Raw genomic sequence first — 5129 nt, 5'->3', positions numbered from 1 at the left:
CTCTTGGGACAGGATACAGAAGGCAAACTTCATGGGGTCAGGGACTTTGGCTTTGTGTTTGTATTTATTTGCTTACCACTGATTCCCCAAGACTGCCTTGGTGCGAAGTAGGTGCTTAATACTCACTAAATGGAATTTTTATGCACATAAAGACTTGAGTGTCACTGCCTTGCCTATTCAATGTCTTTTTATATTTCAAGACTATGGATCAAGATTTTTCCTAATGTGGTGCGGATTTTTCTGAGAACAGAGAATGTGAGAAATAGAAAGTCCTCGAGACCATCAGTGAGTGGCTTTCAAATGGAAGATGAGGAAGTATAACAGTTATGTGGAATGCTTTTTTGAGCTACAATTGCCACATCCCATATTCTGCTGTTTTCATGGGAAAGGATAAAGGCAGGTAATGTGTGAATCTTCTAGGCAATGAAATGGATGGTGTGAATTTGGAAATTTCTTCCTCCTCCAGTCATGAGCACGGGTTTAATTCAATCTCTCTTTTAGCAAACAGGGGCTCTGCGACTTTGGGCTGTTGGGGTAAAGTCTCCTGTTTAGCTGGGCAAAAGCATCAGGGCTGGAACTCCATTCTTTAAAACCTTAGTGTAGTGTTCTTTCTATTAGCTTACGGGTAGGAAGTTTAGATCTGGCTTCCTTTTAAAACATTCTTTTTTTTTTTTTTTAATTTTTACTTATTTATGATAGTCACAGAGAGAGAGAGGCAGAGACACAGGCAGTGGAAGAAGCAGGCTCCATGCATCGGAACCCGATGTGGGATTCGATCCCGGGTCTCCAGGATCGCGCCCTGGGCCAAAGGCAGGGGCCAAACCGCTGCGCCACCCAGGGATCCCCCTTTTAAAACATTCTTAAACTCTCTAGTATTTGGAGGGCACATGTAACTTTAAAAAATTTTTTATTTGAGAGAGATAGAGAGCAGGAGAGTATATGAGCAGGGGGGAGGTGGAGAAGGAGAAGCATACGCCTAGCTGAGCAGGAAGCCCAATGTTGGGCTCAATCCCAGGACCCTAGGACCATGACCTAAGCCAAAGGCGGACGGATGCTTAACTGACTGAGCCACCCAGACACCCCAGCATATGTAACTTTTACATTTGTTCCACATTTTTTGCATTGCTTCTCATGGTTTCTTATGCATAGATATGGTATTTTCTTACTTTTTAAATTTAAAAAGAACAGATAACATATCTTTAAATTTTTTTATATTTCTGGAGGTAGGTGGCTCAATTATGAACTAATATTAAGAAGGCAAAATAATTAATGATTATTTTAAATATCTCAAAATAATCCGCTTGGTATGGTAAGGTGCTTTTATTTTTTATTTATTTGTTTATTTTTAGAGAGACAGAGTGAGAGTGAGCTTGAGCAGGGCAGTGAGGGGCAGACGGTGGAGGAGAGGATCCCAGGCAGGCTCCACACTCAGCATGGAGCCCAACTCTGGGTTCAATACCATCACCGTGAGATCATGACCTGAGCTGAAATCAAGAGTCAGATGGTTAACTGACTGAGTCACCCAGGCATCCTGTTAAGATGCTTTTAGATACAACGTTCCAAGTGCAGATGAAATTCTTGTTAGAAATGTTGTCTATGTTATGAAATTCATGTTAATTAAAGATGAACATTGGCTGTGGGGCATAAGAAGGGTACAGAATCAGCATATCAAAGTCCAGAGAGTTACTCTTGGAGATTCAAGATAAAGAGGTGAGGTGTTAGAACAGGGCTCTGGGGAGTTCTAGGGCAGCTAGGTGACTCAAAAGTCACGTCCTTCTGGTAGATGACTTCTGGGAACTCTGTGGGCTGATAACCAGGGCAGCACAACACTTGGGTAGGGAAGCTGCTTGAGCAGGTTCAGGACAAAGACAGAAGGCCAATGACCTTCTAGGGACCGATGTGTGAACTAGGGATTTGAACATGAAACCTATATAATTCACCTAGAACTTGGTTAATTTGTTGTAAACTGTATGCTCTTGTATTTCTTCTTTCCTCTTATTTTCATACAATGATGTGTTTATAATTTGCAGCCAGATTTTTAGATTACTGCCAGACAAATGTAGTCAATTTAATTAGTTAGGCAAATTAAAACGAAAATTATTTTTTAGGGGCTGTTAAAATTTGAAGGATGTTAACACGTTCTTCTAATGCACTTTAATTATTATTACAAATGTTGCTTAATTATTAGCTCTGTGCTAATTGTTAGTTTGAGGAATGATTTACATGTTTAAAACCATGGGAGAAATCATTTTGGCTACAATTAAATGTCTGTATTTACTTGCATTTTCTTTCCTCACACATGATTTATTTGTTCCTTTTTATCCTTTATAGTCACATAAAATTCAATTTGAAATAATTTAGTAAAATAGGGAGATTTTTTTATCCTGCTCAATCTGTGTATCATTACCTTCACTTCTCAGTACTTGGTCAAAGGATAGAGAAACGGTGACGTTATTATTTATTGCATCATGATATCCCTTGTGCTGCTATACTGTTATATAACTCGGTACACTTGTATTTTATCTATGCTTATGCATTTTCTCAAATACATGAGGGCAGGGACTATGTCTTTTTTTAAAATTTAATTAAAATTCAGTTTGCCAACAAATAGTATAACACCCAGTGCTCATCCCATCAAGTGCCCTCCTTAGTACTCGGCACCCAATTACCCTATCCCCCCTCCCATCTCCGCTTCCGCAACCCTTTGTTTCCCAGAGTTAGGAGTCTTTCGTGGTTTGTCTCCCTCTCTAATTTTTCCCACTCAGTTTCACTCCTTTCCCTTATAATCCCTTTCGCTATTTCTTATATTCCATGTATAAGTGAAACCATATGTCTTAATAATTCTGTGCCCTATAGCTGCATCAGGACTATCTGAAGTGCCCTTTAAAAATGTAGTCTCAGGCCCCAGATCAAAGATTCTGATTTAGAAGCTTTAAGGAGAGTCCCAAGAATCTGGTTTTTAAAAAGCTCATTCAGATAGTTTTTATGGACAGATTTGAAAATTACTGGACTATAGCATGGAACACTGCCTTGCATTTAGTAAGTGCTTGAGACATTTCTTATTTTTTTAAAAGATTTTCTTTATTTGACAGAGAGAGAGAGAGAGAGAGAGAGAGAGAGAGAACAAGCGAAGGAAGGGGCAGAGGGAGAGGGAGAAGCAGACTCCCCGCTGAGTAAGGAGAATGTTTCTTTAGTTTGAATCCCAAATCACTCAGGAGAGTGACATACTCTGAGTCTAGCCTGCTTATTTCATTTTTCCCCTCATTTTTGTCCTTTACATGCTTCACCAAATACCCAACAAAACCCAATTCAGATGCATTCTTTTTGGTTTTATTGTGCATAAGCATAAGCAAATGGCTAAGACTTTTTATTGCCCTTTCAAAAGTACTTGAAAAATCTGATAGTGCTTTTTAAAATTTGTATTAGTCCTTTGTGATAGAAGATGACCCTGTTGGCTCTGTCACCAGCTCGGAGGACTGGATACGGCTGGGAAGACCGATGTGTGACAAATGTCTGTTCCATATTGTGTACATCAAAACACTGTCCTTCAGATCTTGGCTACTGCTATTTTCAATCTGCTGGGGCTTTAAACATCATCTAAATGATGTATTTATTCCAGAAAGCTGTCCCATCTCTGATTACTCTCTCCACTGTTTGGCCTTCTGGTCACTTCTCTTTACAATTGCCCTTTTCCAGATCATCATAGAGTGGTCATCCATTCTCAGTACGTGGCCAATCTCCTGAAACTGTGACAGAAGGCTCTGTGGTTGACAGTTGAATGAATGACTTGCTTCCACATTGAATAGTTAAGTCTCCCTCCCATATTTTTTGTGAGTGACCCTGTTTTGCAATTTGAAGTTCAACAAGCTTTGTTTGTGACACTGAGGAAACTTTTCAGAAGCTTACCTTGCCGGGAGCTTTGTGTACTACAGTGCCTGTAGCTCTAGGGCAGTAACAGAGCGGAGAGAGGAATACATGAGGTGGAGAGGTTTCAAGAATAGTAGGAATGTGGTGTTTCACTTAGTAAGTTTTGTTGTAATGAGATAATTCCCTAAGATCATCTCAAAGATTATATCTGATCCATGATGACAGCACCCGGGTCTGCTGGCCTTCTACAAATTTGCACTATGGCTTTCAGTATATCATTCTCTGTTGTTGTTGTTGTTGTTGTTGTTGTTGTTGTTGTCCTTCTTCTTTTTAACTTATTCATGAGAGACACAGAGGGAGGCAGAGACATAGACAGAGGGAGAAGCAGGCTCTCCGTGGGGAGCCAGATATGAGACTCGAGCCCAGGACCCTGGGATCATGACCTGAGCCGAAGGCAGATGCTCAACTACTGAGCCATCCAGACAGTCCTCTCTCTTCTTTATGTCCTTGGCAATGTTCATTCTCAGATGATTTCCTCTACATCCATCTCTCTCTTTTTTCAACTAGTTGAATGCAGGGGTTTTTAATATATGATGTGTGGATTCATGAGTATGGCATTGGTCCCTGGATCCTCTAGAATTTGTAGAATTGTACTTGAGCTGCATTTTTTTTCCTTCAGGGAGAAATCCAGAAATTTATCAGATGTTCACAGGGGTCACTGATCAGAAAATATTTGTTTTTCTCTTAATTGAAATTTTAGATGAGCTAGTAGTGGACCCCAAGCACTGTGTAAAATATTTTCTGGATAAGAGTGAACAGAGCTCTGTGAGTGAGCCTGATGCCTGGAGCTGACACCTCCCCTTGCAATTACCATTAATGAATTATTTGATCAATCCTCAGTGTTTCCTTCTGTATGTTGTGTGTCATCCTTGCGCAGGGGCCATGCTAATCTTCTCTGTATCGTTCCAATTTTAGTATATGTGCTGCCGAAGTGAGCACTGTAAGTTGTCTTCCTTTTTCTGCTTTTTTGTTGACAAAAATACCAGTGACTTTTTTTTTTTTTAACATGGACAGTTGACATCAGAGACTCTTTTCAGGTCTGAATTTACAGGCATAAGTCACTTGTATTTGGGGTATCTCTTTCTGGCAAGTATGTTTGCATTTGCATTTTTCACCTTTTAAAAAAAAATCTGTTGCATTAGTTGGTTTGCAAAGTATTTCATAACTCCTTGGATATCAATGTCTTCCTGGGGTTAAGTTTA

The 5129-nt window shown here is 39.8% G+C and overlaps 1 non-coding gene across 1 annotated transcript; it reads right to left on the bottom strand.

Annotated features, from left to right (window-relative positions):
• Positions 1–4759: 4759 nt before the first annotated feature.
• LOC112908906 (U6 spliceosomal RNA) lies at positions 4760–4866 on the bottom strand. Its single transcript, XR_003233007.1, has one exon. It is a non-coding gene; the product is annotated as a U6 spliceosomal RNA (small nuclear RNA).
• Positions 4867–5129: the final 263 nt, after the last annotated feature.

Source organism: Vulpes vulpes, chromosome 7, assembly GCF_048418805.1.
Source record: "Vulpes vulpes isolate BD-2025 chromosome 7, VulVul3, whole genome shotgun sequence".
NCBI classification, from domain to species: Eukaryota; Metazoa; Chordata; class Mammalia; order Carnivora; family Canidae; genus Vulpes; species Vulpes vulpes.
Note: the sequence above shows the minus strand (reverse complement) of the source record. Positions and strands in the feature narration are given on the sequence as shown.